At 37.2% G+C, this 14,055-nt stretch overlaps 1 long non-coding RNA gene across 1 annotated transcript; it reads right to left on the bottom strand.

Annotated features, from left to right (window-relative positions):
• Nucleotides 1–784: 784 nt before the first annotated feature.
• On the bottom strand, nt 785–2,837 carry LOC307169403. The gene is made up of 4 exons (XR_013823114.1): nt 2,702–2,837; nt 2,271–2,603; nt 1,729–1,881; nt 785–1,591 (listed from the first exon to the last, which is right to left on the bottom strand). It is a non-coding gene; the product is annotated as an uncharacterized lncRNA (long non-coding RNA).
• Between the last annotated feature and the right edge of the window lie 11,218 nt (nt 2,838–14,055).

Raw genomic sequence — 14,055 nt, forward strand, 5'->3', positions numbered from 1 at the left:
ACTGTCAGAGCATTGTAGAACTCTGCGTATGTGTGAGGAACACCCTCACCTACATGTACTTTTCAGAGCCAGAAGGGCGTAAGTGTGGATTTACGCCCTTCTGGCTCCAAACATTACTCACACTTTTGTGTTAGGTCTTTATTGTTTTGTTGCTTTATTCAATACAGTTTGATCTCAGATAGGTCTTATTGGCCCTCGATGTGCTCATTAAATACTAACTTTAGCCAAAAAAATGGCTTTCACCAAGCCTTCCATGACAGGGTGGACATTTGCAACTCCTGAAAATCAGCCTGAGCCAGGCCCCTCCTTTTTCTATATTGGTTAAGGGTTTCTTGAAGTTCCTGTTGTTTTTCTAATGTTCCCCCGTTCTAGTTCACCCATTAAAGCATTTGTCCACCCTGTCATGCCAAGTTCCACCCTGTCACTTTGTTGTCCACCCTGTCATGTTCAACTTTTATGATGAAAATAAGCAAATTATTTTAACAAGTTAACAAAACCTTGTGTGTGATTTCTTAATAAACAAATGAGGGCCAGTTAGTATTGTTTTAAAGTTTGACTAAATATCTTTGTTGTTAGAATTTATTTAGAATAGAATGTGCAACTATCGCATATTTTATTGGGCAATACATATTTAAGCAGTAACTTCATTATTATCAAAATACTTTTACCATTAAGTAAAATGTTTTGTTGGGAAAGGGACACATTATCTTTCCTCAGATCTACATTTTATAATCACTATGCGATGAAAATGTATTTATTCTACTATGAATTTGTCCATGACAGGGTGGACATATTTTATGGTTTGCTCGTATATTGTCAGCTTGCAGTTAATTTATAAAAAGTGCTGGAGCTTGACCAATATGCATTTCTAACAGCCTAATGTCTCTTTAATACAACACATATGAAGTTAAATGGAAAATCTCAGATTTTTTGGAGGAAATTGTGAAGTCTCAAAGGCACTTTATGGTGATTTTGATTTTGAGTCGTCACTGCTTGAAGAAATTTCAACTACACATGTAATTTTTACAGCAGATGACTTTTAAGGCTTTGTGTTCAATTTATTTCAACAAAATATTCATGATGGAACCTGAAACAAAACGCAAAGCCATGTAATATTTAAGCGATTTTATTATGATGACGTTAGCGGAAGTCGAAAATAGAGAGCGTTACTCGATATGATATGTTGATAAGCATTTTATCATTTATGGTCGTTATTAAAAGATATTACTCACAGTCACCTAGAAAGCAGTAGCAGATAGGCTACTTTCCGTGCAGAGGAGGAGCGGAAACTCTTTTGAAAGCAAAAGGCGAGTGTTGTTGTGGCTGCTTAACACAGGCGAATAATGAGTAACAGCAAGCCCACTTGCAATGGTAAAGAAACAGCTTTACATCTCCGTAAACGACACCTTACAGTAAATAGGAGGATATTGAGAGATAAAGGGAAACGTCCGTGATAGTGATATTTATATTTGTAGAGTTGTCCCGACACCGGGTCACACGTCGTGAAACGTCTGGACACTTGAAACTGCCGTAGGTCCATCTCATGAGGTCGTTTGTTGCTTCCAAAAACACTTTATCATTGCCAAGAATGCTAAAAAATAAATTAATAAATCACATTAAGATCTAGCCTACTGGAAAATAACATTATACCTATGTTCATTATTGTTTACAGATTTTCTTTACATTTAACATTTAATTAGGCTATAATATTTTCGAAAACCAACTTACCGATCAACCCAATGACTAGAATAGCACTGATCAGACAAAATATGACAGTAACAGTCTGCCACAACATCGGCTCATCATCACCATCATGCTGCCCCACTACTGTGCGATTCTGACACTGTGGGTTTACTGTAGATTCTGTGGGTTGACTCGGGTCTGGAAAGAAAAAGTGTTAAAATTTCAAGCGCGCGAAAAAAAAAAAAAAAAAAAAAAAAAACAGCACACCCAACCTAAAACATCTTTCCGCACCCCTGTAAATATATAGGCTACAAATGTTTTTGAATATGCAAATGTGTAGCCTATTATTATAATGTTAGTTGCAATAACATAATATAGTAGTCAACATTTGAACTGGATCAAAAAAGTTCATCAAAGTTGTCCTATAAGACAAGAACGGGTATTGTTCAAAATTCATGTAACTTAAATGAACTTTTGATCCGCTTCTAATGTTGTCATAATATAAACAGGCTATATTAAATGTAGTGTATATATAATAGAATATAGGATATAATTTTACATGTAGTGTGTAGGATACATTCACTTACAGATGATGTATAGTCTGGTGCCATTGCTGAATTTCACAGTTGTTTCTGTGTCCATGCAGTAATAAACTCCTAACTCTTCAATGGTGATGCTATTTATGAACAGATGATGTGCAAATTTCACTGAATATTTCTGTCTGAAGGTATTTTTGTAGTAAAATTCTGTTGGTGGGTTTAAGAAGGAGTGTAATATCACAACCGGAGGATCTGGTAGATTCAGCAACAGCCATGTCACCTCTTTTGCATCATCAAGATCACAGTTTATCGTCACATTTTGACCCAAATCTGTTACTCGATCAGTTAAAGTTTCAGCAGCTCGACACAATATGAACAGATCTACGAGGAGAACATTATTTAGGAGTATTTCACTTAAAAATTGTTCGTTATAACATGTCAAATGCATTTGAAAAGATTGTGATGTATAATAAACTCACAGAGGTGCAGCTTTAGGATCCTCAACATGACGTGGTCTGGTTCACACTGCTTTAGGTGAAGCCGGACCCCAGTGTTTTTCGGAGGGCTCTTTTAACCACATCAAGCTGAGGAAGTCAAAGCCCACACTCTAAATAAATAAAAGGCACAACAGTCCAGCAGGTGGCAATATTGTAAAAAAAAATTAAAAATTAATGAACAAAAAATAATGAGCTGACAAACATTCAGAAGAAAAATGAAAGGGATGAGTGTTTTTCATTTTCAATATTTTGAAGGCAACAGAATTAAATAAAACTAGAGCAGGAAGTAGGCCTATTTATACAAAGAATATAATAGTTTGGTGGTCCCAATCCAAACTAACATACCTTTCATTGTATGATATCCGACACAAGACATCAGAAAAAGAACCCAGACAGCAACATAGTGTTGGCCCAGATCCGGCCCAATTATGGCCGACACTGTAGGGGCTTTCGCATGGGATAGTTCTAGGAACTTAGTTCTAGGAACTCGCCACCTGGATGGTTCCACGAGAACTAATGGTTCTCATAGGAACGTTTTCCTGGTTGCATTCGCACCACCAGTAGGAACTCTGAAGTGACGTAAGCCGCGCTTGTTGTTGTGACTTTTATTTTGACGGCGCTGAGAACGCCAGAGCTAACAGTGCTCGCATTCTCCGTGTTCATAGTTTATAATCTGTCTAACAGTCCTGTTTAATATGTTATTAAATAGAAATGTTATACATAAGTATACAGTGATGAAAAGATATTAGCGTATGCCGTGTGGTTGATGTCCAGTGTTGCTAGCTGAGCAGAAATACATAATCATGTTTCGCTCGGTCCCCTCAAAGTCGCGTTGGATTTTCTCCTCAGCGTAAAAGTTGAGAGGCCCATCTATCACTGTTTTCCATGTTCGTAGAGTTAGTTTCTGGAGTTTAACTATAATCTGTGTGCTTACACAGCCTTTTAAAAAATAGCGGGTGCTGGTGTTTCATGTGTGTTCGGCCAATCAGCGCATACTAATGTCACGGATAGTTCCTATAGTGTTGGTTTAGACCCGAAGTAGGAGCTAAATTAGTTCCTCCAAAAGGAGTTCCTAGCTAAAATCGTTCCTAGTTCCTGCGGTGCGAACGCGCCAAAAACCGTGAACTTCGATCCGCCAATGGTTCTAGGAACTATGAAAAGGTTCCTCCGGTGGGAAAGCCCCTAATGCTGAAGGTTCCCAGATTAGAGAAATTGTATCATCTCATCAGGGGCGTGTTTCCCGTACAACGACGTAACTCGCTGCCTTACTAGTATGATGCATCGTTGAAGAAATCAACTAGCTAGTCACGACTGTTTCTTGAAACCATATTGTCGCAAAGTGGTCGTTCAACCGCGTTGGTTAATGATGTCACGCACCTGTTGGAGTAATAGCCTAACTACTTTTAATGAATCTGTTTGAGATCTAATTAATAGGCTACTAGATGTTTTTATATAAATTACAGACATGGCATCTGAGGACTATTTCTCATTATTTTTAGTTATTTTGCTTTATTTCCAGATTCAATCATAGGCTCGTTCTTATAGTAGAGCACACATGCGCACTCTTCAAAAACAGTGCTTTAAATCTCTTGACAAACTACAGTATAAGGCATAATGACATTTGTATGTATTCAAATAAAAGACACATATTGTACTGAATGTCATCTTGCTTATTTTGCTCAAGATTAGGATTTATTGACTCCACATGTCATGCAAACAAGAAACTCTGCTTCTAACCACAGGTCGAGAGCTGTCGTTCCAACCACTCAACTTTGCAATGCTGTTTGCGAATGTTTACTAGGGTGATATTGGACAATCATTGGTAAAAGAGCCTTGCAGGGCAATGAATATTAACTGGGCTAAAAAAATCTTATAATGGAAATAAAGTTCAAGAAACGGTTGAAAAATAATCATATTCGGATTCAAGTTTCGGCAAAACGGCAATGAGGTGGTACACAAATGTGGGCAAAGGAGAACAAGTAGAAGTTTTTTAGGTTTCTGAGTGTGTGGTATGAACGATCTGCAGTTGTGAATATTTATATGATTAGATCATAGGGCAGCTGTCGCCTCACAACAAGAATTGGACTGTGACTCTGGAGACGTTGGATGTGAAGGAGGAGCTGTGGGAAAGATGATCTACTTTCACTCTCACAGAATCACTCGGTGGACAAGATTGTAACAAAGGTTAGTCGCAAAGATTTTCAGAGCGGTACACCTATTTGATGCTTTTAATTGGAAATTATGAGTAATAATGAGTGAGATGTTTTTTATGTGCCAGGATTTACTTCACAGAACTGAAGATGACCGCTTCCAATTGGTCCACGGCAAGTGGTTTTGGAGGTTGAAGATATTTCTGAGAGTCTACAGACCTCTACAAACGAGGGCGCCGCCATCTTTAGAATATTGTCTTTTAACTTCCGTTTTTGCGGTCGCTCTTTATATTTCTATGGCATTGCTTTCCAGGAGTAATTAGCTTTTGAAGTGGATTTACTTAATGTAAAGTTAACGAAAGTTATCATGAGGACTGTAATGTTTAAAGTAGATGTCTTAACAAATGTCAGTCGACCGGGAAGATTTTAAAACGAGCCGTTCATTAATAAACACGCAGAACCGCTGTGAAAATACAGACCGGAAGTCAAAAGACAACGAGCGCAGCGCTGAAAACTGGCGGGGCTACATAAGGTCAATAGGCTACATTCTGTTACAAACAAGAAGTCATTGTTTCCAGCATGGAATTCTGCCAAAAATCTGGAAATGTCAGGAGGTAGGCTAACATATTTTGTTTCAACATAGGCCAACTAATCTACACTTAACCTATTACATAAATATGGATGTAAATATAAATGGCAATTATAAAATGTTGGCCAAACATACACACTTTATAATATCTTTTATTTTGTAGATGAATTAGAACAACAAGTCAAGCTCTTACTGAAGCTTTTGTGTCTTGTTTCAAAAGCATCACTAATAATTTGATTAATAATGATACAACTTATATGATGATGTTCAAAACAGCTGTTACATGGATACATGGATTGTGAATGCTGTTTTCTTTTAGTTTACTTGGACATCATACATGTGTAAAGATGTTGAGAACTCAGTGAAAGAACATGTATAAGTGTATTGCAGGGATGTACAGTGTGTTCTGTCTGCAACACTATAGCCACTGTGGAGGAAGAGGAAAACTGAAGCATTTATCTAAGGCCCTGTTTACTACTGGTATTAAGATGTGTTTTCATTGTTCTGATCAGAAGTGGTTAACTGTGTGAATGGAAAGATTGTAATCTGTGTGTTTTGGCACATCATAGCCAAGTTGGAATGGATTGTTTTGTGCACTTTCTCAAAAGATAATACTCTGGCGTTAAGCCAGTGGGTGGTGAGTACCCAGCTAACAGAAATATGTTCTAAGAATGTTTTGTTTACGTTTCCAATAACTCACGAAAATTTTATTTCTGAAAGCTCTCTGACCGTTCAAAGGGTACATTTTTTCTACATTCAAATTTTTTTTGTGGCTGTTTGAAAGCATTTTTTTTTTTTTAAATTAGACTGTATTTAAAGGTGGGATTGGTAGTTTTTGAAATATGCTGTTTGGATGTTAGTAAATCCGACACCAACATCAAACGTGTCAGCCAATCAGCATTAGAGGGAAGACGAGAGACAATGAGCAAGAGGGAGATTTGAACTGAAGAAAGACTGCAGAAATAGAGATGAGACACAATACAAAAAAGAAAAGCTCTGAAGAAATCACTGGAAAATAAAGGGTTATGTCTGGGCAAGAGCTTTAGGACCCATGTTAATATTAGAAAAGCTGGATATCCAGCACTGGAGAGGGCGAAGCGGGAAGGCCTGAAAACAGACACGGATGTTACTTTGATTCGCTCCACACGTGAGTAACACTGGGTTAGAGTGTCATCGTGTGTCTGGAGCTGCTGTGCTGTTGGCAACTAACAACAAACTCTTGTTTGGAATTACCATTGTGTAGTGTACGTTAATTTTTTGTGCTTCCTTGTCATTCGTTCATCATCTGAAGCATTATTCTCTTGCGCTTCTGTATAAACAGACATGCACTCCTGGGCTGCGTTCCAGTCCACTTTTAGACACGCACTTGCGAACTTCCCTAAGCACTTCCACTTGGGGGAAGTTTATATGGACAGACCCTCGTTCCCTCGATTTTGACCGAGGGAGCGAGTCTACTTCACTTCAGGCACCTATATGTCCCACAATGCAGTACGATTGTGATGTCACCACAGATCTCATCTAATCACCACCACAAACAACTCTATGATATATTAATTCTATTTTGTTTTATTTAAAACAACCCAAACACACCTATAAACATGTGGATGCTGCATTAAACAAATTCTTAAAGGGCTTAGGACGTTCCAGTTCAGCCCATTGCAGTTTCAGCCAGTAGTGGGCACTCATGCAACGTAAGCAATGACGTACATCCGAGTGAACGAGACGGAGGGAAGTTAGCGAGTGAAGGGCATGACAATTTTGGACTGGAATGCAGCACTGGATTGTGTGCCTAATGGAGGACAGTTAGTGTGAGTCGCGCTGACGACTGCTAGTGAATGCCGTGTTTAGCGTCAGTGTTAGTGCACTCGACTCGCTTGCAGGGGGATTGGGGTTCGAGAGCGACTCGGAGCGGGGTGGTTAGGATTGGAGTGTGAAGGGGTGTGTTTGTTTGGGTTGATTTCAAATATCAGCATTGGCTAATAGCATATTTCAAAAAGTACTGATCCCACCTTTAATTTCGTCAGTAATTAAAATCTTTTTCTGTGTTTACAGACGGGGGTTATTTTATTTCCTGCTTGTGTTTCTTTTAATAAATGAAGGTGAGTGCTAAAATGAACAATTATTTCAGAGGCAAATTTCTACTTTTCTTATCTGCTAATTCATATTTGTTTCTTTTTTATAACCTCTCTCTGTTTTCAGTGTCTCTGCAGGAGTCCGTTGAGGGTTTTATCGGAGGCTCTGCTGTTTTACCGTGTTCGTCTGAAAAACATCAGCCTAAACTTGAAGACATCACTGTGCATTGGAGACACAACAGCCTGAGTGTTTATGAGATTAGTAAGGGTAAAGACTCTGTAGAAGCACAGAATCCAGCATACAAGAACAGAACTGAAACCTTCCCTGAGGAGTATCTGAATGGAAACTTCTCACTCAAACTCATCAATCTTCAACACAATGACGCAGGAAAGTACAAGTGCTTCATGACCACACAGGATTCAGTGGTGAAGTCCGTCCAGCTTTTGGTTAAAGGTGTGTAAAACCAAATGATTGGCATAAATGTTCACACCCTATTACATTCTACCATAGAAACATAAAAGGATATACTTGTGTGTTTATCACTGAACTTTTGTAATTGTTTTGTCTTTCAGAGACACAAAAATTGCACAGTACAAATGAAGGATCAACCCAAAAACCAGAGATGATTGTAATGATCATTTCCACTCTGTGTATTGGCATATTTTTTGAGCTGTAAGTACATTTAGCAATGTTAACAGCGTGATCAACATGTACTTTATATTGTAAGTAGGTGACAACCTCTAATTAAATGTTATTACAATGTTTTACTGAACACCCAACAGGGTTAAAGAGTTTCTTTCCATTGCTGACTTCCAGTTCGCATGACTCAACGTGAACCTCACAGATCCCTGGAAACAGCTGGATGGTTTTCACCAGTTCATCATAAATGGCCTGTCCGTAAGAAATCGACAGTGCTTGTTTTACAGGATCATACAAAGACAAAACACACAACACTAAAATGATGAAGAAAAAACAACAATGACAACACTGTAATGTGCATAATCGATAACTAATATAAGCACTGAACTATCCCGACAGACTTCTGTAATTGTCATTTCACTGTTTTCACCATTTATTATCTCTCATTATCTCTCTATATTTACTAATTCCTTAATAATAATATATTCAAAGCTATGCACTGTTAACAAATGATTCAGATATAAGGGAATGTATCCGTTTCATGTTTTTTTTAACATCACAGGATTATGTTATGCATATTCTGTCTGGATTTCACAATTTAAAAAAAAAATTTTTTTTGGTCTACAGTGTTCAATATTCAACACATGCCGTATTTTTATCTCTGTGAAGTGAACTCTGGGTGTTCACTGTCTCTACTAATTTTCCTTGTGGTCTCATTCAGGATGTTATCAAATGAACATTGAATTGTGGTTTGCACTTTGATACTTCCTGAATGTTATTGGTGCAGGAACCTGTAGGGGGAGCGCTCCTCTTATCTATAGGCCTATATAAATGGTTATGTGCACATGTGTGTTTTATTTTATTCGTACTGTATAGTACAGCACTACTCACAGAACAAATGTTGAAATGTACTTTAGGAAGACAAACTCTACATTGATGTATCTGTTCTGTGTACCTCTCTGTCACAGAGTGATAAAGCTGTGTATCCAAAGCCTTGCCAGTCATTATTTGCTACCTAAAATTGAATTGTTTATTTACTGCAATGCAAATATTTAAATGAAAATAAATACAGGTACAAAATGACATTTGTGGACATGTGTATTGTATTGTGAGCTTTTTAAACAGGAGGTTATGATATTACTTTAACTCCATAGATGAACAATCAAGAAGATCTAAACTCCACATGCTCCTTTCTGCAGATCATCACACATTTTCTAGCATTTACAGAAGTGTGATGCTAACGGACAGAGATTAGGAGATTTCAGACACTTTCATTCAATAACAAAACATGGTTTATTTTGTAAAAAAATAAATTAGTTGCACTTACAATACTATATAAACCTCAGGGAAAAGAGTAGGAAATGTGGATCTAATTGCAGCTTTATTAAGCATGTGAAGGATATACAAGATAAACAGAAGAGAACAAGATTACAGCCAAAGGAAAAGCAAAACACTACAACTTAAAACAAGATGGCTGCATTAAAACAAGAACTGACAACAAACTGAAAGATTCAGGGTATGTTTACACGACAACGATGTACTAAAAACGCAAAACTGTTCACACAGATCCGCGAAAACGATTCAAAACACTATTATTCATGCCAGGCCAGTAGATGGCGATATCACTTTGTAAAGAAACACTATGCACCTATAGACCTTATGTAGCCCCGCCCCTTTTCAGCGCTGCGCTCGTTGTCTTTTGTCTTCCGGTCTGTATTTTCACAGCGATCTTACGTATTTGTGAATGAACGGCTCGTTTTAAAATCTTCCCGGTCATTTGTTAATACATCTGCTTTAAACATTACAATGCTCAAGATAACTTTCGTTAACTTCACAATAAGTAAATCCACTTCACCAGCTAATTACTCCTCGACAGCAAAGCCATAGAGATATACAGAGCGACCGCAAAAACGGAAGTTCCAAGACATTATTTTAAAGATGGCTGCGCGCTTGTTTCTCTGGCACATAAGGTCTATAGACTGAATATGTAATATACATGCGCATGGGGCACTATTTCTTAAAGGGGAACTATGCTGGATTTTTTTAGCTTAATTTACCTTAACTGAACAGCTTCGGAGTCATTGGAATGGTTATATGACTTTTTTTCGGATTGAATGGTGGCCGTCTCGCTTCCCCCTAGTGCCTGTGAGCGGAAAAAAACCCTTGCAACATTCAGGAAGAATCGCGTGATATCAGGTCTCGCAATGTAACAAATTGCTTTACGGCACTGCACACATACATTTATATGCTAGCCTTCTGTGTATCATACATACCTCAGTGGACATGGCTCCGTTCGCCGGCTTCTTTGAAAACAAATGGACATGACCAGAGGGAGAAGATGGGTAAATTAATGTCCAAAACTCAAATAAAAACTGTTTTCTGTTTTTAGTTGAAAATACCTCAGTGTATATAGAGAGACTAAGATTACAAGATTGAAAGCAGCTGTGCATGATCAAAACTACAAAAAAAAAAGAAGAAATACCGGGAATGAGAACACCGATACAAAGCAACCTAATAGAAACTAAGAGTCCATGGATAAAATTTAAATAAGAGTCTCTGGTCAAAAACACAGAATACACATGACATTAATCCCTCCAATGGGGGACTCATGATGCCCACTTATCGTAGCCAAAAGAAATCATGATAATGATATATCGTGATATTTATAGAAATCTTGAAAAATTTCCAGTCAAATTCAAATTTCCAGTCAAATTCAAATTCCAAATTCCATACATGTTCCAGTCAAATTCATCTTTATTTTGTTTAGGGTTATCATTAACCAAAATTATTTTGTGGTAATAAAAACAGACCTAAGCAAACAATAGCCTTTAAAATGACTTAAAAAAAAGGTTACATATATAATAAAAATTAGGCAATAATTTTGGTTCAAATAAAGTATCAAAAACAAGAAATCATGTGGTTTTATAGAACGTCCATTGCTGTGTGGTTTTGCCTGCATTACAGGATAAGAAATATCTTTGGCCGTAGGATCTGTTTCTAACAGTTTTAATGACAAAATAAAGGTATAGATCCAGTTCATTTGTATGGCACTGACAACATAGTTGTATATAATTAGTTTAATAATAAGGAAAAAAATAATAATTAGGATAAATACTTTAAATTTTGCACTGCAAATGAACTTCACACTCTTTTTTTTATTGACCTATGACATGAAATTCAAATGATCTCATGGATGTGGTTGTTGTGGTTCACAGTCATAGTGGCACCAGCTGGCTGCAGTGAATGTGGCATATTCAATCGACTTTGACATAGTTCTTTTACATTTGCCTGGCTTTAAATGCATATTGCCCGGTGTGCACCGTTGCCCAGACTGCATGGGCTTGGGCCCATCGTCACTGCTTGCAGCTATATTGAATTCCTGCTTTTCTTTTCATGAAGAGTAAAACCATTCATAATTGTATAATCTCTTTCTGTTTCAGTTTTATACAGGATTGATTTATTCACAAATAACAATAGTGTCAATTGTTCAGTGCTACTTTTATTTTCGAAATGAGTCTGGCTGAAACTCTCTCAATTAAAGCAAAGTATAAAATCCCATTACAAGCTCATACACAGAAAATGTAACAGACAGATAACCTGTTGACCTTTACTCCAGTGCTGCTGTAACATCCACAGATTTGACGAATCAGCAACTATTTGGGCTGTTAATTCCATCATGAAAAAAAGCCAAAGACATTAATTGCTCAAAATCTGTTTATATTATTTTTTGTTTTTTTGGCAAACTGACATTAAATTCTATTGACTCTGGCACAATTTATATGCATTGTCCTAATCTGTCCAGGAATGAGGCTGTATTACAGGCTGTCAAATGTGGCACTGAGGTTATGAAATCAAGTGCATCTGCAGCATGGTAAAATATAAAATCAGAAAAAGTAATGATAATTTTTTTTGCCAGGACAATATCCAGTAACTTTATGGAAATTTCCGTTAACCCTTAAACCACAACCTAATGCAATGCATAATTGAAAATACAGGTAAAACAACTGTAAAAATCCAATATGGAAAATTCCTTAGATAGATAGATAGATAGATAGATAGATAGATAGATAGATAGATAGATAGATAGATAGATAGATAGATAGATAGATAGATAGATAGATTTGTAATCATAACAACCTGGAGATGAACACGCTCAAAACAGTGGAGATGATTGTGGTCTTCAGGAGAAACACCCCTTCAGCACTGGAGTCATTCATGTTCCTGGGCAACACCATCTCTCAGGACCTGAAGTGGAAGTTCCACATATATTCCATTGTAAAAAAGGCCTAGGATATGTTGTACTTCCTTTGCCAGCTGAGGAAGATCAATCTGCCATAGGAGCTGCCGATACAATTCTACTCTGCAGTCATTGAGTCTGTCCTGTGTTCATCTATAACTGTGTGGTTTGGTTCAGCCACCAAATCAGACAGCAGGAGACTACAACAGTTCGGACTGCAGAGAGGGTTATTGGTGTTCCCCTGCCCAGCCTCCAGGACCTGTACTCTTCCAGAGTGAAGAAGAGGGCAAGTAAAATCATCACAGACTCCACTCGTTGTTGCGGTCTGGACGGTGGGTCAGATCACTATAGGCACAGGAACAGTTTCTTCCCACAGGCTATTTCCCTCTTGAACAGTTAAATGCCTTCCAAGTGCAATACCCCACTTTTTTGTGCCATATTCTTATAGATTTATTTATTAACTCATATTATTATTCACAATACTGTAAATGTTTCATCTGTACATTTTTATTCTGACTAAACCTACACTGTTAAAAAAAGTGTAATTTTACAGGTAATGGTCTGTATTATTATTATTTTTTTATTATTATTATTTTTTTTAGTTCAGACCAATTTCAGTCCATCCTGTCCATAAAGTCATGATGACTTGCTGCCTAACACAATATACAGTGGAATACATAACACATAAATCTCTTAAAATGATAGTTCACCCAAAAATGAAAATTTACATGTAAGTCAATGCTACGTCAACTGTCTGGTAACCCATTTTCTTCAAAATATCTTCTAGAAAGAAACTCATACAGGGTTGAGTAAATGATGATTTTGGGTGAACTGTCCCTTTAATGAGGGTTTGGTTTTTAAGCTTTGGCAGCCTCTGTTGGTAGATATCATAACTACACCATTATGTGGACAAAGAACATTTTAACAGATAGCTCTTTCCAGCTATTATAGACCTCTTTAAAATCACTTTGTGTAACAGCAAGTTTGACATGCTCTGTCTTTTAATATCAAAACACTTGCCGAATAAAAAGCAATGAAATATCTGAAGTCAGATGGCGATCTTCCACTCAAATCTATCACCACCATCTCTGCTGCAGGGTGCCTGAAAAGCCATTAAAAGTTGCAATAGTATTTTCTGCCTCATTGTGACGTATATCTGAGTGAGACGGCTTCTTGAACAAGAAAAACTGTAGGGTGAGACTAGGGTTGGACGACACAGCTAAAAAAATAACCTTTTTTAAACAAAGGCCAGTTAAAAAAAAGGTTTGAATTTAACTACTGTCTTTTTAATTGACCCAATTTATTAAGGCAAACAACAAATAATCATAGTTTTAACAGTCAAACACAAAATAAAATTTAAACAAATATCTTTCTTATGCATTATATGAAGATTAAATAAATGTTAAAGAAATTTTTGGCTTGTCTTCTGAGGCCACAAGAGGGCGCAATGAGCAAAATATCAAGATACTGCATTAAACTGTTTATTTAAAGCAATGAAATAACAGGACTTTCTGTTAAAATACCTCGATTGAATTCTCCCTCACATACCCACTAGGTGGAAATATTTGCATAATGCCGCCCAAATGCATACGCAAAGAAAGAAGGTGTGGCTTCAGTTATTGTAGTAGTGTTGTGGCCGCCAAGTCGT

The sequence above is a fragment of the Squalius cephalus genome, assembly GCF_949319135.1.
Source record: "Squalius cephalus genome assembly, chromosome: 13".
Taxonomy (NCBI): domain Eukaryota; kingdom Metazoa; phylum Chordata; class Actinopteri; order Cypriniformes; family Leuciscidae; genus Squalius; species Squalius cephalus.